Source organism: Eumetopias jubatus, unplaced genomic scaffold (genome assembly GCF_037043125.1).
Source record: "Eumetopias jubatus isolate StellerSeaLion01/CBP00866 unplaced genomic scaffold, mEumJub1_p1.0 scaffold_16, whole genome shotgun sequence".
Classification (NCBI taxonomy): Eukaryota; Metazoa; Chordata; class Mammalia; order Carnivora; family Otariidae; genus Eumetopias; species Eumetopias jubatus.
In genome coordinates, this window is record NW_028274822.1 from 18,612,064 (window position 1) to 18,632,368 (window position 20,305).

The following is a 20,305-nucleotide window of genomic DNA, read 5'->3' on the forward strand; positions in this document are numbered from 1 at the left end:
CAATAATACTTCTGTCCTATCCCTAAGCCTTACCCAGTAATGCAACTCCTTTCCGTTCAGTGGAAGATTAATAATGCTTCATTTTTTAGTTGCACGAGAGACACTAATTTAGGATGTCCTGCTGGTCTTGCTGTGCTTAGGTATGGAATGTCCTCTTTGCACACTGGTTTGAGGGAAGGAAAGGCACTAAAGGCTCCTGATACATAAGAAGCTTCCCCACCATTAAGTGGTTAGTGTAAGGTTGATTTCTCAAAGCCTTTCTTCTCTGAAGCCTCAGATTACTCTACTTCGATAGAGAAGGTAGGGATCAGCATTCAAAATCCAATGTTCCTACACTTGAAAATAAAAAAATGATCTAGAAGACTTTAAAAACTTTTACTATTTTGTTATTCAATCATTACAGTGGTTTAAGTGTTGGGCATCACTATATATCTACACCTACATCTATACACACAGAAGCACACACAGTTTACTCCCAATTACAGTAACATGGAACGTAATATCTAACAAATGTTTTAACAAATATTTATTCTGTTCAGGTTAAGAGCCATAGGAAAAGAAAATTTCCAGAAGTATTTTTAAAATCTATTATTAAACTTTGCACAGATGTAGCTGCAATACTGCTGAAATCTGTCTGCAAAACATGACTATAATTACCCCTCAAAATAATCCTCTTCAAAACAAACCTGTGGTAAAATACGTTTATGTGGACAAAATTTACTTAAACTAGAATTTTAAAAGTTTTTGTTACATTGCCATCTTCTATGGTCTGGATATCAACCTCATCCTTCTATATCATCTATAAACACCATACTTTATGGAAGAAAAAAATATCAAATCTATTCTTGGTATCAAATCTTTAGTTTTCCTGAAAGGACCACGTATTACAGGTCTGCATTTATCATTCTTTGCAATTTACTGCCAGAGTAATACTTCTAAACAAGATCTTAAACAATTCTGGACAGTGAAGGTCTTATGGTACGTTTTTACCTTTGGATTTCTTGTTAAACTTTTTATTCCTTTAACAGTGTCTCTTTCAACAGAAGAAATCCGTGGTATGTATGTAGTCACTTCACAAGTATCCACTCTGGGAGACTGGCTGCAGTGAGCCTATCTCTGCCGAGGGTTTCCAGAACCCATCATACCCCTGAACTACTCTTCTCCTAGAACTAGTTTTCCACTGAGGAACTGTCAAGATTAGGAATAGTGAGATATGCATTAGTTGCTCCTACCTGCAAAGGTATCAATGGATTGAAGAGGAAGATCCACTACGGTTTTTAAAATTATTCTAGATGCGACCTGATCCTACATGAAAAGCTTCAATTCCTTCAAAATTTGGGAGGGGGGTGTTCTCAGAGTAAGGACTGATGTGTGCTGCATCTTCTAAAATGGTATTTCAGTCCCCAGTTCACTACATCGATAACATGTCCTTTGGGCAGCTTTCTTGGGTAACAATCTGGTAAGAATCCCTTTATTATATTCAAATCAGAACAAGGATCTCCGAAACTTGGCCCATCACAAGGAAACTCTGCTAAGTGTCTCTCTCTAGAGAGAACACTACCACACAAATATGTGAAAGAAGAGTAAACTGGAATCGAGTAATGTTACAAAATATATTTCTTACTGGGGTTGGGGTGGTCATCATCCAAGAAATTTAGTCACTGATCCCACGCTTTCATTACTGCCCACATGCAGTCAGGGTGATCCTTTTCAACCATTAATCAAATCACCTCTCTCTTATGTTCACAACCATCCCTCAAGACCCTTATGATGTGATCCCATCTCTGAGACTTCATCTTCTCTCCCCCCTGTTCTCTCTGCTCTAGTTACACTGGTCTCCATGTACTTTCTCAAATATGCCAAGAATGTTTCCACTTTGGAGCTTTAACACTTGCTGCTCCCTCCACTTGAAAACCTCATCTGCGGGGCGCGCGGGTGGCTCAGTCGTTAAGTGTCTGCCTTTGGCTCAGGTCATGCATGATCCCAGGGACCTGGGATTGAGCCCCACATGGGGCTCTCCGCTCCATGGGAAGCCTGCTTCTCCCTCTCCCACTCCCTCTGCTTGTGTTCCCTCTCTCACTGTTTCTCTCTCCGTCAAATAAATAAATAAAATCCTTTAAAAAAAAAAAAAAGAATACCTCATCTGCTTGGTATCCCCATGGCTTGTACCCTCCCTTCATTTAGGTCTCTGTTCCAAGGTGATCTTGACAAAGATCTTCATGGGCCATCTTATCTAATATAGCAGCCCTTCCTCAGTTATTCTGTAGTCCATTATCCTATTTTTTTCTTTAAGATTTTGTTTATTTATTTGACAGAGAGAGACACAGTGAGAGAGGGAACACAAGCAGGGGAGTGGGAGAGGGAGAAGCAGGCTTCCCGCGGAGCAGGGAGCCCGACGTGGGGCTCAATCCCAGGACCCTGGGATCATGACCTGAGCTGAAGGCAGATGCTTAACGACTGAGCCACCCAGGCACCCCTTATTTTTCTTTATTGTACTTAACCATTTCTGATATTAAACAATATTTTGTTTATAGCTCGTTTCTCTCCACCAGAGACTTTATCTTTTGTTGAATGTATGAATACATAAATGTGGTCCAAATGAGCAGTAAAAAGTAATGCAGTAAGAAGTTCAAATACTGTGCCTACCCTCCAGTGACTAGTATATAAACTATGCAAAAAATATTTTTAAGACCAATGAATATTTTAAAGGGTCTAAAATAATAATTGAGATGAGGAAACAAAGGAAACAAAAACTGTCCAAAAAAGTTAGGCAGAACTTAAGAAACAGAAGTCAAGAAACTGCCATGACCTCTCTAAAAATACATTTTTAATTGAGACAAACAACTGCAGATTTATATGAAATTATCTGTAAAGGTCCCTGCGACCTAGATATGTTAGCATGCAGCTGACAGTTTCATAATGGAAACTATTTAATTATACCTTAGGGAACTAGAAAAGATTACCTGAACTGAAATTCAAGAAGGCAAATATAGTCTAAATAATGATGTATATAAGAAAGTATGTATTTTTGGTATAAATGTTGTTATGGAAATAAAAATTATGCTAAGAACCTGCCAGCTATAACACTATACATAAATGTCAGTGAACATGGTATTATCGCACAAAACCTAATTAAAAGAAATAACAACTTATCAATCATCAGTAAACACTGGAATAGATTATTTCTCCAAAGCCATATCTGTGACTTCAATTTTTCAGGACTAAGTCACAATGGGGTGTCCAACCACCCAACAATGGGTGTGAAACACAAATGTGAATTGAGTGCAGGATCCTGGAGCAAATCACTTTGCTTGCAAGTTTGCCAAGCACCCAGTGCCTGAGTCTCTAAATTTGGTACTCTCTATTTATAGTCTCCTTTAAATTGATGACCCTTTTATCTTTATTAAAAATGGTCTTCAAATAAGAGAACACTGATGTGAAATTTAAAAGTCAATTTGGAAACACACAGGAAGAGGAAACATCCAACTCTCGGCAAAAATATGATTTGGGAGGAACACAGAAACCCGTAAAATCACTTTCTTAACTATGACTTTGGTACTCTCCAATGATCTCAGGATGTTAAGTTACTACTGTTTATCATATCCTTGAGCATTAAAAAGCAACAAAAAACACTCTTCAATAATCCAAAATTAATCTCTAGGTTAACGTGAAATCATCTAAAATCTAAGGATGTCGAATAGAATGTATGGAGTATAACCATGTACAGTTTAGAACTATTTACCATTCACTACAGTACCTGCAGCTAACACTTCCTGAATACTGGCTGTACAGCAGGTGCTGCCCCAAGAACTGGGCACACGTATTTTCATAAGCAACTGAGATATTAGGATTATTGAGGGGCTTCTAGAAATTCTTGACATTGATTTAAAATGGTTCACAAACTTTTGACTCTTTTTGTTAAAAAGCTCTCAAGGCAATATGTACTTGTAAAAAACTCAAAACCGCCCATATGTATATAGTAAAAAGTAAGTCCCTCTCACACCCCCTCTCTCACCAAGGATTAACGACTGTTAACAATTTGGTGGAACTTCTGAGAGGTGTTTCTAATTCTGATTACACAAATGGTATTGTGTTATACATATTATTCTGCAGCTTTCTTTCCTTCTCTCAAGACTTCATGGAATGTCACCCCACGTCAGTATACAAGATCCCATGTCCTTCTTTCTTATCCCTGAATTGTACTCCTGTGTATGTATAGTCCATTATTTAACTATTCCCTTCCTGACAGTTAACACTGTGTATGGATCCTTATACATACAGGTGACTGTTTCTGTAGGACAGAATCCCCAAAGCGAGATTCTGGATTAAAGTATACATACATTTTTGACAGGCAATGCCAATTTACCTTCAATTCCCACTAACAGTAAAAGAGTGCCCCCAGTTGTACCAAACTTTCTTTTTCACCAACACAAGAGAAAAAATGGTTATCACATTTTTATTTTAATTTGCATGAAATAACTTTTTAGATTGATTCAGTTACACTCTGCTGGATATGAATGAAAGTTTCTTATTAATGTAAACAAAAATTATTTAAAAATTAATCATCACTTTGCATCCCTGTACTCATTGTGCATTCTGGATGAGGGCTGAGACTTCTAAACATCCACATCATGTTCCCAGTAGCCCACAAAAAAGACTGGAGCCCTAAACACAGGCAAACCTGTTCTGTGGGAAAGAATTCATAGGCCTTCTGGAGTGGAGCAATGTACAGAAAACACTGACCACAGAGGGTACCACTGACAACAGGCCTGCCCCAAGCCCTGTGCTGGCCCGTATGAGATGCCAAAGAGCTCTTCGGAGGGCCACCACATGAGGGCTAGGAAAATAATGAGGAGGTTTTCAAAGCACTGGCTGTCAGCTCTCACAGATGCACCAAGGCAATCAAGGGCGGGGGGCACTCTGTAAATCAGGAGGTACTTTATAGAACGTGTTCCTACACTGCCCCCAGAACTCCAGGTCTCTGGGCTGCTCACGTGTTTGCAAGACTTACAGGTGTGAAAAGTGGCTTTGGCTAAGGCACCAGTTCAAGCGGACCTGTTTTAGTTTTTGGGGGTGTGAGCAGTAAAGGGTGGGGAAATGTTTTCTAGAAGTGCTTCTTTCTAGTGGAGGGCAAAAGACAAAAAGGAAAAATCCCTCATTCTGGGATGGTGATGGATACTGGTGAATTCCATTTGGAAGTCATCACCTCCTTCCTGTTCAGCCTCTTGTAAACTTTCAAGAGTCAATAGATATCTCCTGAATAACACTCTTAAATATTTAACAGGTGAATTACTTCCCTTCTGGAAGACTTGTTATGGGCACACTGTAGCCAGGGTATTAAAAGGAGAACTGGAAACACTTCCTAGGTTGTACAGGGAGCAGAATTTCTGCAAGGAAAATACCGTGCATGTTAAGGAAGTATTGTATGGTGGCTGGGAAAGAGTTCTTATCCCCTGGCTCTGCCACTGAGTAACTGTGTGACCTGCAGCAAGTCACTTGCCTATGCCTTGGTTTCCTTATATGAAAGCAGGAACTTACAGTTGTTGTGAGGATTAAATGAGCTAATACATGCAAAGTACTGAAAACAGTGCCTGGCGCACGACAAACCCTTCCCGTCATGAGCACTAGCACACTTTAGCAGTTATCATCACCTTCACCATAACCATATGAGCTGTACCTCCGAAGATACGCTACAGAAAGAATCAATTAGATGTGGTTAATGTGCTATTTTTCTAGGGCAACTAAGTGCTGACTTTTAACATGCTAATAAATAAGGGAAATAATTTATGCCCCCAGATATTTTATATGGATTTCTTAAAAACTTGTGATTTGCAAATATAACCTGATAATAATTGCAAATTATTTTAATTTCAGCTTAAAGTTGCTAATACAAATAATACAGATTTTGGTTTGAAACTCTCTGTATCATTTCAAAGAGTCTGAAAAGTTAATATTCTTTCTGTTATACAGTGAAATGGAATACTCCTGCAAGCTTTAGAGTTTTGTTTTATGAAGAACTTTAATACTGAAAGACAGCAATCTGTCGTAGGGTTTTTAGGAGTAGGGAAATGGACTAAAATGTTTTTAGAGTGACTTCTGACCTGAGTACAGGAGTAACATCTGTAATTATTTATTATAGAAAGATTATAAAATGGTAACCAATTTAAGAATTTTCCTGGAAGTTAGGACAGAAGCTGTTTTACATCCTATTACTGTTATTACCATATGGGATAAGAAAAAACCACAGGTTTGGAGAAGTTTTTTAAAAAATGAGCTCATGCACTGTTCTAAAGTAGATGGTGTTCATTTCCTTACTGGATTTTAAGTGCCCATTTAGGGTGAACAGAGCTGAATCAGCTTTTCACTTGAAAAGCAGAATCAATCAGTCTGTCTACATAATAACAAAGTTTAAGAAAAGGTAAACTGGCTCTGAAAATACAGACTTTTAACTCTTCTGTCTAGATTTTTTTTTCCATTCAGCTCAAAAGTTTACTTATTTTACTTTTTGGGTATCTTATCTATGTTATAGCTTTAATGTTTTCCCAATGATCACTTCATTATTTATTTGAATTTTCTAATATATATCCAGTTTAGAAGAAATACACACTCATTGTAAAAAAGAAACACAGAAACAAACTGAGGGTTGCTGGAGTGGTGGGGGGTGGGAGGGATGGGGTGGCTGGGTGATAGACATTGGGGAGGGGATGTGCTATGGTGAGTGCTGAGAATTGTGCAAGACTGTTGAAAATCACAGATCTGTACCTCTGAAACAAATAATGCAATATATGTTAAAAAAAAAAAAGAAGATAGCAGGAGGGGAAGAATGAAGGGGGGTAAATCGGAGGGGGAGACGAACCATGAGAGACAATGGACTCTGAAAAACAAACTGAGGGTTCTAGAGGGGAGGGGTGTGGGGGGATGGGTTAGCCTGGGGATGGGTATTAAAGAGGGCACGTATTGAATGGAGTACTGGATGTTATACGCAAACAATGAATCATGGAACACTACATCAAAAACTAATGATGTAATGTATGGTGATTAACATAACAATAAAAAATTTAAAGAAAAAAAAAGAAACACAGAAAATATGAAAAATAAACAGTTAAGAAAGGAAGATTACCCTTTACTACCAATCCCTTTCAGCACCCCAGGTAATCATGAGAAATACTTTGGAGTATGTCCTTTCCAGATTTTTTCCCCTCTTCATATGCATACACATACAAGCATGAATATCAATGCTTACATATAGTTTTCTTCTTCAAAAATGATTTTATTTTACATGCTCTTTTGAAACTTTGAGAATTTCTCTCTAAGTTTCTCTTCTACTGCCACCTTCCCGTATCAGTAGAAATGGATTGACCTCAATCTTTTTAATGGCTGTATGGTATGTCACAGCTCTAGTATCTTTTAATGGAAACAACTGTTGGTAAACAATAATTACATTTAGAGGACATGAGTGAATAAACATGTTTCAACATAAAGTACATTTTCTATATAAAATCATACTAAGATGTTCCCAACAAAAGTCAGCTGTGGAGTCAATAAAAAGATTAGTGGTTACCAAGGGGGTTGGTGGGGAAGAGAGGTTGAATAGGTGGAGCACCGAGGATTTCTAGGGTAGAGAAACTACTCTGTATGATACTACAGTGGTGAATGAGTCGTTATACATTTGTCCAAACCCGTAGAATGTACAATACCGAGAGTGAATCCTAAGGTAATCTACAGACTCTGGGTGATAATAATGTGTCAGTGTAAATTCATCAGTTGTAACAAATATATCATTCTTGAGAGGTAGCTGTTGATAATAGAGGAGTCTGTGCATGTTGGGGGCCAGGAGTATTTGGGAAAACTCTGTACTTCTCAGTTTTGCCGTGAATCTAAAACTGCTCTAAAAAGGAAAGTCCATTTTGGGGGTTCCTGGGTGGCTCAGTCGGTTCAGCGTCAGACTCTTAATTTTGGCTCTGGTCATGATCTTGGGGTCCTGGGATTGAGCCCTGTGTTGCGGGGGGCACATCCGGCTCCCTGCTCAGTAGGGAATCTGCTTCTCTCCCTCCTCTTCTTCCTCTGCCCTTCCTCTCTCGCTCACACGTACTTTCTTTCTCAAAATAAATGAATAAAACCTTTAAAAAAAAAGTAAAGTCCATTTTTAAAAATATATAATCTATTCATTATAAAAAGTCAAGAAATCAATATGAACTTAAGTGATGTGTAATGGTGAGCATTTAGTATTTTTGATGACAGCATATCATTCTCAATCACTCAGTGATGAGAAATTTTAATTAATTAGTCACTCTATTATGGTTTATACCATCCGGTTATTTTAAATAATGCTAGATAGTGTTTATTTTTAGAATTGAAAATTGATATGAGAATATTTTAATTGGCTGGGTTTTGCCATATAAATGATAAATCACAGTACCCAATTCCAAAATTAGAAAAAAAGTCACTGAAGAAATAAGAATCAATAAATGGAGTTCAAGTGATTTAACAAAGTAAAATAATTTTTAAGCAGTCATGTGGATTTTCTTGATTAAAATTTTCTGAAAGTATTTTAGAATGTATTCCCTTCTTCAGTGGACATGTAATGTGTGTCTGCTCTGTGGATGGTGCAGTGCTTGGCTAGCGTGGGCTTCTCAGCTACATCTGGTCACTCAGGCATCGCACTGTTCTGCTTCAAAAGCCGTAATTTGGCTTGGCAGAGACAGAACGGTAAATCAGAGAGATGTCGCAGGCTGTGATAAAAGGGACTCCAGGACGCATGGAAGAGTCCCAGGTGGTATGATGGGAAGGACATAAAGAAGGGACCAGGTAACAGTATATGGGAGGAAAAAGAACTGGTGATGTTTTAGGTGAATTTAAAAAGATGAGTAGGTGTTTATGAGGCAAACAAATGCTTCTGACTCCAAAATCTGAGCTATTTCCATATGTAGAATTGGCTGTCATTGAATGAAATATTATGTTAAATGTGATTGTGAATCTCTTACTACTGAGTCAGTGATCACTTTGCAAAAATTATAGTGTATATTCTTTTACATTGCGTATTTCATTGCCAAGAATGAAGTTCTCAGTCTATGCATAGGCCTGAACAATATATTCAATGGCTCAAATACTTGGACTTCTTAGTAGATACTAAAAAGATAGTAGTAGTGGTAAGGAGGAAGGGTTAAAGTGCTCAGGGTATAAATTTCTCTAACTTACTGTAAATGGATAAATCACCTGCATTTTAGTAGTATTGGCATTGAAATTTAAAATGTTTTTATGGTTTTGCTGAATTTAACCACAGCTTTGCCTTTTCCAGAATGTCATATAGTTGGAATCAAACAGTATGTAAGCCTTTTCAGATTGGCTTCTTTCACTCGGTAACAAGCATTTAAGGTTCCTTCATGTCTTTCAAGGTTTGATGGCTCATTTTTTTTAGTGCTGAATAACATTTCATTACCACAAATAATATGCTTTTATTTATTTATTTATTTTTAAAGATTTTATTTGAGAGAGAGCATGAGCGGAGGAGGGTCAGAGGGAGAGGCAGACTCCCTGCTGAGCAGGGAGCCCGATGTGGGACTCGATCCCGGGACTCCAGGATCATGACCTGAGCCCAAATAATATGCATTTAAAAGCACAATGGTGATACTATGTTAAAACTATGCTCTGATTTCTACCTAATTGACTTTTTCCACAAAACTTCAATAGGTTAAAAAAAATAGTACAACAAGATAGGTACTCCCTGTGTTTTCTTTTAAAAACCTTTAACTTGGGGCGCCTGGGTGGCTCAGTTGTTGAGCGTCTGCCTTCCGCTCAGGTCATGATCCCGGGGTCCTGGGATCGAGCCCCGCATCGGGCTCCCTGCTCCGCGGGAAGCCTGCTTCTCCCTCTCCCTCTGCCGCTCCCGCTCATGCTCTCTCTCTCTCTCAAATAAATAAATAAATCTTTAAAAAAAAGTTCTTTGGGGCCCTCAATAATTTTTAAGTATAAAGGGGTCCTGAGACCAAGAGGGTTGAGAATTGTTGACTCAGAGTCTCCTATCTTTGAGAAAGTAGACTCACTCTCTCATTTTCTCTCTCTCTCTCTCTCTATATATATATATGGTGTCTGTGTGTGTGTGTGTCTGTGTGTGTGTCTCTGTGTGTGTGTGTGGGGTGTGTGTGTGTGTGTACAGAGTATATATCTTAAGATTTCATCTATATTCTATACCTTTGGGAATCTGGTTTCAATGAAATAAAAGCAAGCTAAATACTTAGTAAGCGCTTAGGCTGCCAAGAAGAGACTACAGCATAACTTTGGAATCAATGGGATGAGGTGCAATTTAGGATTGGGAAGAGGCAGCTGAGAAAGAGAGAAGGGGAGGCTTGGCTGGCAGAGGTGAGGGGTGAAGGAGAGGCCTGGCTGTGCCTGCCCTGTCCCTTTGTCTGAGCAGCAGATCCTGTGAAGCCTCGCTGAGGGTACAGGGTCTTCGAGTGCATTCTTCCAACAGCTAGCGGTGCTGGGAACATAACAGGAAAGCAACCAGACAGGGTCCCTGCTCTTATGCACCTAACGAGGAAGTACAAATATCAACAAGGTGACTTCAGATGACATCAGCTCTATGAAGATAAAATGGCAATGTGATAGTGGTGGTGGGGAGACGGGGAGGTCTGGGGAGTGGATGTGAATGAGAAGACCAGACACGCCACGGCAAGATCCTGAGGAGGACTGTTACTGGCAGAGGGACTAGCGGGAACCAAAGTCCTGAGGAGAAATAAGCATGGCTCTATTCAAGGAGCAGAAAAAAGACCGAGGTGCCCTCAGCACAGTGAATTTGAGATTGGGATTTGAAGAAATACAGGTCTAACCCATTGAATATAATATCATCTGTAACGTGAGTCCTAAATGATGGTCAGTCTGGCTGCCAGCTATTATAGATCCCAGGGCATGTGTAACACAGAAAGTCCAGGGTTAAGGAGGCCCCCTTCCGAGAGCAGCGGCACAGCACTGTGGGGAGAGGCAGGAATCCCCAGAGAAGCGAAGGGTCCTTTAAAGTAAGTAGAATCGATTTCAGAATTTGTACCGAGCCTCAGAAAAACTAATCCCTGGTCTTCCTGAAGTCTAGCCTACCTCCTCCCCGGACACTGGATCCCAGGAAAGGTTATGATATAACCTATCTATCAATCTTGGGGATTTAAAGGGGTGCAGAAAGTAGAAGAGTTTTAATTAAGAAGAAAAAAGTTTCACATTTCAATGCAACAAAAGGCTCCGCTACATCAGCGGTTCTCAAAGGGTGGTCTGCAGACGCCTTGTGGGACCTCAGGCTCCTGTTGGGAAGTTTGTGAGATCAAAACTACTTCTGTGAGAGACTGAGACATGACCTGATCAGTTCTTTGGGTTGACTTTGCACTGACAGTGTTAGAGCAAGACCAGGTGAAGCTGCTGGTGCGTCAGCCTCAATCAAGGCCACGGCACCGCACTCTACCAGCCGTCCTTAATGACTTCAAGGCCACGCGCTAGTGGTAAACAGAACTAAACCCCAGGGCATTTTCACTTGAGAATGTCCCTGACGAGGCAGTAAAAATTATTAACTTTATTTACATTCTGACTCTTGAGTCAGAATTCTGGCTTTTTCATGAGATCAGCAGTAATATTAGCAAAAGTGATTTTTTGATATTGAGTGTTGCAATGTGACAATATATGGACAATCTACATAACTCAGGGATCAATATTTTCCAAAGACAAATGCATAATGTTACAAAGTCACACATGGGAGAAAGACCCACTCAAAGTGCAAGATGTACCAATGAATTAAATACACCAGTATGAAAAGTTCAGTATGATTGCAGAGTCTACATTGTGGCTGGCCTTTAAAAATGACCACATGACCAAATGTTGAGTTTTGGTGAACTACTAAAGAAGATGCAAAATTATCTTAAAAGGCTATTAAAACATTCCTCCTATTTTCAATTCTGTATCTATGTGAGGCCATATTTTTCACCACATACTCAATTAAAACAACACATGGCAACAGATTAAAGACAGGCACCAATATGAAAATCCACCTGTCTCCTATTAAGCCAGACATTAGAGAAATCTGAAAAAATGTTAAGCAATACTACTTTCTCAGTATTTTTTTTTGTTTGGGCAAAGTAGTTATTTTCCACAAAAATGTGTTTTTAGATCAACATGAACTGCATTTAGTATTTCAAATAACTCTTTTGGGTCTTTAATTTTAAGGAGTTCTGAGGCCAGAAAGTTTGAGAATCACTAAAGACTGAAAAACACTGGACAATCGAAAAATTGTAACCGGGTGGGGAGAGGGAGAGAGAGAGATATGAGCAAAAGAGTGGGAGCAAAGATCAGATCAGGTGACAAAATGAACAGAGTGTAGACCCCTTTTCCGGGAAGAGGGGAGACGAGAGGGCAGGAAGTGGACAGATGAGATGTAGAGGGAAGGGAGGGCTGCTCAATGAGAGACAACAGAGTGTTGCTTCCAGGGGGAGGATGAGGCGCCAGAGAGAGGAAAGGATAATGTGATAGCAGCGTTCTCTAGAGAGCATGGTCCAAGAGGAGGGGAAAGGGCATGGGATGAAGAATGCAGCAGGAAGAGACCAGGGCCCGGAACACAACAGGAGCCTTCTCGTCCTCTGACGGGATGACACAGCTCTGTGTGTCGCCTGATGTGTCCATGCCTGTGGACTCTCCCCTGCATAACACAGAGCAGGTGTGAGATCTGTTCAGCAGAGCTGGGCTTCACTGTCATCTGTCAGCACAAAAATGTTCTTAAACTTGTCCATTTGTAAAATGAAGGATAGGAATACGTAATGCGTAACATAAGGTCCTTTTCAGATTCAACATTCTACAACTTGCCATTCTATAAAAATAACGCAGCAAGGTCATGTTTAAGTGAATGAACTGGTGCCGTTTATAATGATGAAATCGGTTCCTGAGTATCTACATCAGTGTTCACAGTTTAACTAAAAATTGAGACAGAGCCCACCAAAGGATTTCTTTTGAATCTGTGAATTTATTTGATAAGTCTTTAGAAGGCATAAAAATTAAATCACTCTTAGTTGTATGTCAAATTAATTGCCTCAACTTAAGGGAATAAAAATGCATGAAATAGATCTATCTGGGAATTCTGGGGCACATGGCTTTTGGCCAGAGAAGCCCTCTCCTACTTGCTACAGGGCGCTATAAAGGAAGTGGATACAAAAGCCCCTCCAAGCGACTTAAAATGTGCATAATTGAGGAGTCATAAGTGACTAAAAATTGCATTTAGAGGCATACGTATCTAACTGTTGCTATGAAAAAAAACCTGAAACCTTTTATATTTCCAAATATAATCATACTTTCCCATCAACTTATAATTTCATTTTTAAATCCCTAATCCTTTATTTGCTATGCATTATGTCACTACTAGTCCACAAGAACATAATAAAATAGCCTCAAATTTTAAAATTACATAATTTCATTATATTTCCAGAGGTATTTTATCTTCCTTTCTAACTGAGCTTTGATAGGCAGTAGCTTACAAGAGCTTAAATTTTTTATTCTGAGACTAGCAAAAGAATATTTTTACAAAATGAATAAGAAACCTATATTCATTTTAGAATAAGTGTGTCACACATATGTGTTCTATACTGCTTTTCTCTTAGTTCAGTAACATCTGTGTATTTTTACACTTTGATTTTTTATGCTGCTGCATCAAATACAGTCATGTAAAATGAGTCAGTGTTTATACGGTGACCAAAAGAGGAAAATTAATCAAACTGAGTTAGGCATGGCATGCTCAGTGTTGACTGGTGACTGGTCTGTTAAATGAGGGACTTCACAAGGATATCCAAGTTCAGCAACACAGCAGTTGGTAACTACATTTTACTTTTTTCTTTAAGATTTTATTCATTTAATTGTGAGAGAGAGAGAGAGAGAGAGAGAGAGAGAGAGAGCGAGAGAGCGCACGCACAAGCAGGGGGAATGGCAGGCAGAGGGAGAAGCAGGCTCCCTGCAGAGCTGGGAGCCCGATGACCTGAACCGAAGGCAGATGCTCAACTGACTGAGCCACCCAGGCATCCCAGTAACTACCTTTGAAAAAGGAATTCTGAGAAAACTCCAGCAAATGTGTATCTTCCACTCCTTGAAAAAAGTTAGTTCTACTTTGTGTCTAGGGTACATTTAACTAAGGACGCTGTATTATTTATATCCAGGCAATTAAATGTACGTTACTCAGAGCCCTCTGTACTTCTGCCTCCAACAGCAATGATCTAGAGTGCCAGATGATGCCTCTTTGAAGATCATCTAGGAGCCTGACAAAGGCAAAGCAAAGGCCAACAAGTCCAGCAAGAATCTGGAGGAATTCATTTCTTCAAATTACCTGACTGTACCTCTGACTCTTATTCATAAATGTAAAAGTAATTCAATGTTTCAAGAATCTTACTGCTAATATATCTGTGTTCTAAAAGGAATGCACCTTATTTCCTAAATAATAATATAGCCTTATTTGTTATAGTGATGAAAAATCTGGCAGAACTATTTTGTGTATCAGTTTTTTGAAGGATGTATGTGCTACCTACCGTCTCTCGAGGGCATTGAAATTTAAGTAATTTTCTTCTATTATTAATGGACACTTCTACATTATTAATAATATCCCTGGAACTAAAATGTGTATTAGGAAATATTTAAATCTATGACTATAAAGTTTATACAGTAGTTAAAATCATGTGATTTTTGTATCTTTCAGTAAATAGATTATAGATAAATATCTACGGATACATAGACTACTCCAGGAAGACCTAGGACAGTTAATACAAGGACTTTTAAATCATTTTAGAAAATAATCATAGTTGGTATTTTGTGTACAATTATTTTTGTTTCCATGGCTTTTGAAATAAGGTTTAAATATGTGTCCATTTCACATACACACACACATACATATATATTCACATACTCCATGAAGGACTTAGGGAAGCTTACAGAACACAACACAGTGACACTCTCCCAGAAGATTCCTCAACCCAAACCGCAGGTATAGTCCTGAAGGGGAACCTGGGGACGCAACAGCAAAGGAGACCAGACAACACGGTCCAATAAGGCAGCTCTCCGATGGTGTCATTTACTCTATGGATATAAACTTGAACAGGTAGAGGAATAAATGGACGTGTTTTGTTTTGTTTGATGGACTATGTGTTTTTTATTTTTACTTATTTATTTTTAAAGGTTTTGGACTTATTTTTTTATTTATTTTTAAAGATCTTTATTTATTCATGAGAGAGAGACAGAGAGAGAGAGGGCATGAGCAGGGGGAGGGGCAGAGGGAGAGGGAGAAGCAGACTCTCTGCTGAGCGGGGAGCCCAGCGTGGGGCTGGATCCCAGGACTCCAAGATCATGAGCTGAGCTGAAGGATGGGCTATGTGTTTTTTAAACTATCTCCTAAGTGTTCTGTTTTTTCCAACTGAGTTTTAAATAAAAGCCAATCAGTGACCAGTTTGAAGTTAACATCTTTGGCAGGCATTCCGTGATACAGTCTAAGGGCAACTCTTTAAAAAACTAATAGTGCATCACTGGAACAGAGGAAGTGAAGGAATGTCTTCAGGTGTTTCCTTGGCATTCCTCTAAGCTTATTCAATATAGAAACAAATAAGCATTCAAGGATCCAAGGTTTTATATATCAGAACACAGTCATTAAGAACAATGACTCAGGTTTTATGTTTCTTGGTTTTGGATTATTAGAGTACTCATTTTCAAACTTTAGTGTACTTAAGAATCATCAGGGGAGGCTGCTAAATGCAGGTTTCCAGGCTTCGTAATAGTCTGAGGTAGTGTCTCTCCGGTGGAGCCTAGAAATCAGGTAATTCTCTTGAAGATGGTCTAGGAACCGCACTTGGAGATCATTATTCCCCACAGTGCCTAACTGGGAGTGAGCTCTCAACACGAGTTTTTAAACTTCGCCTTCTCATCTGTGTCCTTAGTTCTCTCAACTAGTAAGTGATGGCTGTACTTTGTTTAATATTTAGTTGTGTGAGCATCCTTCTAACACATTCTTGAGAGTCACAAAACCTCTTAAACTACAAGGTCTATAAACTACATACATATTTTATGTCTTTTGTATGAGGACTCTCAACTGCATGTGGATCTCAGGCTTATAAACAGGAATATTTGTTTTGAACTGTTCTACCATATGAACACTGTGACTTAGGTATTGATGGTCTGTGCCTCTTTGCATACTAGCTGCTAAGTTTAGACCCAAACTTACGGCTTACCCCAGCTAATTATGGATTAATGCTTTGCTGTAACCTCAGGTTTTAATATCAGCAAGTGAGCTTTGGTCAGTGCTAAGTAAGAATGTCTACCAAATTTTACTGGCATGTGTCCTAATGCATTTCTACTTTCAAGCAGAAGATATTAAAAGAAGTTTTAAAAATTGATAGAAAAGCTATTATATAAACCAAATTAGATAAATCAAACTTCTTGTATTACTCCTTTTTTCTTTCAAAGAATTTACTATTTGTAGCTTAAACTTTAAATATGTTTTGAATAAAGATGTCAGAGGACAGGGGTGCCTGGGTGGCTCAGTCATTAAGCGTCTGCTTTCAGCTCGGGTCATGAATCCAGGGTTCTGGGATTGAGCCCCACATCGGGCCCCTGCTCAGCAGGAAACCTGCTTCTCCCTCTCCCACTCCCTCTGCCTGTGTTCCCTCTCTCGCTGTGTCTCTCTCTGTCAAATAAATAAATAAAATCTTTAAAAATAAAAAAAGATGTCAGAGGACAAATTCAGTTAACAGTATAATTGAGTAGATGAATTCACCACTCAAATTACATATGGAGTCATATAATTGTGAAATAAACCTGAATAGATAAAAGAATAATAAAACCTGAATAAAATTGACTCTTGGTATATAACAATACACAGAAATCAGCCTAAGTCAAAACCCAAGACTTTCATAACAATAGTAAAATGGAAATTTTACTGTAACATGCAATCTGAGAAATAGCTGTCAAATTTCCAACAATAAAGGAAAGCTTAGACAAACTACCAATTTAATGTTAAAATGTTAATGTTCATTAAAGTTTTAAAATCCTGAACTGAACATTCAAAACGTAGATGCATATCAGAATCATAAGCCCACTGGTCAAGGTTAAAAAATTAAAACAAAAAACCAAGAGACCCAACCTCAGGATTATTCAGTATTCAATGATGCTACTTCATCTTGGTACTCACAGAAAACTGTGAATTTTATGTATAACCCAAGTCAGAGTACTTTTGATTTTTAAATATTCGATGACTTTGGGATACCAGATTAACTCCTAACTGAATTAAATACAACTTTAGATGTGAATATCCACCTTTATAACATTGACTAAAAATTATATAATATTTTGGGAAGTAAACCAATTTTTTTTACATATATGAAAATACTAATGCCATTCTGTAGTCTGTATGCATATAAAATACTTTAAAATCTTTATTAAGTAATTTCTTATATACATTTTGGTTTTTCCACATTATTAAGATAGGGAGACCCACAGGAAACTAACATTCTCTGAATATCTAAATCCTGAGCATTCTTCATTTAATATTTCATTTAAGTGAATACTTCATTAAATGAATACTTCATTTAAAAAGAATATTTCATTTAAAAAATACTTAATGAAGTTTTTTAACACCTTTTTATGATCTACCGACCATAACAACTGGATATTGGTATACAGCAACATTACAGAGCTTAGCCTAAGCTAAAACCCATAGCATCTTTAAAATAGGGTAAAGGAAAAAATAAAAATAATAAAATAATAAAATATGGTAAAGGAAAGAAAAGAAAAATTAACAAAAAAAGACTACAACATTATATAAAGATTGTAAAAACAAATGCCACATGACTGGACCACAGATATTCACTTCATTGACTTTGATTGGAGTTTCATATTTAGTGAAAAGCATTTACAAATAGGGTAGGGGGCTCACAGGTGCTGTAAGGCACCCAGAACAATGGCACAGACACAGCAGAGATTCAATAAAAGAATTTTAATTTCTGTTGCTATGTTGATATCTTTGTTGTGCATTTATCAACCTAGTATAAATCAGCTAGTAGGTAGCGTGGCATCAGCCAGTAAAATTTCTGAGGCCCTATCTAAGCTTAATGTTCTCTGAAGTCCTCCATAACTTATTGCATGTTCCAACTAACATTTAGCATACGCAACAACCTTACATTGCTAATCGCCTTTTGATGTTTATGGGCTTTCACATAAACGGGCCTTTGTGGCTTCTATACCCACAGCTATATTATCTAACCTAATTTCATAGTTAACAACTGTTTGTTTTAAGTCTGAAGTTTCATAAGATTAGGTCTTATCAACTATGTTCTGGCCCAAGAACTACATGCTTTTGCTTAAACTCTGCTGATTCGCCACTGCTTACAGAATAATGGCCAAATTCCTTTGTATGGAATTCAAAGCCCCATGCTCTGGCACCATATTAAGCCTTCTACCCTCAACCTGCATTCTGGCCACTACCACAGAGAATTTGCCAAAGTCACTATATACTTTTATGTCTCGAGACATTTACTGATCTGGTTCTTTCTGCAATTCCAGATGGCACACACTGGTTCATTCTGCAAAGCTAGCTTCATTAACTTTTCTGTGAGGCTTTCCCAGAACCCATCGCCACTCCCACCACCACCAACCCAAACCCTCGTGGGGGACAAATCCTTCTCTCCACTTGGCAGTCACTCTTATTAAAACATGTTTCTCCTTTAATAAAAGGAGATTATTATTTGTCTGCCTTCTCTTTTGTTTAACTATCTAAGATTCTATTATTATTATTATTATTGTTATTATTATTATTCTACTTCTCCTTTGTGAAACTTTCTAAGCCCCCTCTACCTAGAGTTAAGCACTGCCATTTATTGCCCAACCTTGTCTCTGGTATGTAATTCTACTCTGGCACATAACACAGCACCCTGGAATTATCGTTCTTAATAATCACCTACCCTATTAGACCCTGTGTGCTCCCTGAGGAAATCATGTTATTCATCATTGTATCCCCAGGGCCTAGCTAGTGCTTGACACACAGTAGGTGTTCAATAGATGTTATTAAATTAATAAACAAAATACGATTGCTTTCTGCCAAATCAGAATAACCTGGTACTGAGTATGCCTCTTAGCATCCCAGCAGAATCCTTACTCTCTGGCAAAGAAACACCAGCAAACAAAAGAGGACACCAGCAAACTAGGGTGACCTAAGGAACTGAAGGTGCTGCTTGCAGGGCAGGCAGGCTTCCAGCAAGGGCAAAGACAGGCCCTTGAAAAACTGGACAATTTCCTCATGTTAACTTCGGGAGGCTTATTTTACATCGCCAAGCCTGGTGCTATAAGGAATCCTTTGCTAACACTTGCTAACACTCTAACCCTCAGCTCTACAATGATCATCACCTCTATAAAGAAGACATCCCAGGGTCCATTTTCACATAGGCATTTCCTTAGAGAACGACTGACTGGGACTATAGCAGCTACATGTACTCTGATCAGTTAACTGCATGAAAAGATTTTATACATACAACTTCTAACAAAAAGAACACAAACCAGAATTAATGTGGCATGATGTTTAAAAATGCCTGCATTCTAACACACCTAATCTGTACCACAAGAAAATATGCAACTGTACACATGTATTCAGCACAATCTTTTCCTTTTGGTTTTAATTTCTGGGTGGCATGACTCAGCAACAGCAAAAGGAAGGGTTTACAATAACAAAGTCTATTATAAATATGAAAAAAGACGCTGGAAGACTCATGGAGTACAATTAATTCAGCAAATACTTATTCAAATGCCAGGAGATACAGAAGTTGTAATGATGTGTCACATAACATCACCTCTCTCAGGAAACTTACAGTCTAAAATAAAGCTTTTCACTACTGTATGCACACAGAACCGAACAAACAGAAGGAGATCGATGAATGTGTCTTAAAAAGAAAAATGTTAGTAACTAGTAACTTTTACTAACTGTTGGTTCTGTTTTCTACAAAAACAATAATTTTCACAGATTTAAGCACTATTTCTACTGACCACCTGGAGGTAAAAAAAATTTTTAACAAAATGTACACAAGCTATAAACATTTTAAGAACCAAAAACTATTTTCAAGGGAAAATAAACACTACTACATTCAAAAAACCTTCATTTCCTAACAATGAAATGCTATATACGTCTAAAATCATTGGTTACGTTCAACATATGCAACATTATTTATGTCAGTCCTAACTGCTCTTGGACAGTTTTCTCATAGGGAAAACACTACACTAGTAGGACAAAATGAAAAATGCTACCTTTATAGTAAAAATAAAATTT

General features: G+C 38.2%; 1 protein-coding gene across 4 annotated transcripts in view; it reads right to left on the reverse strand.

Annotated features, from left to right (window-relative positions):
- The window catches only part of WDR7 (WD repeat domain 7), a 364,436-nt gene that overhangs the window by 65,951 nt on the left and 278,180 nt on the right, over nucleotides 1-20,305 (reverse strand). The gene's annotated exons all lie outside the window — the stretch shown is intronic.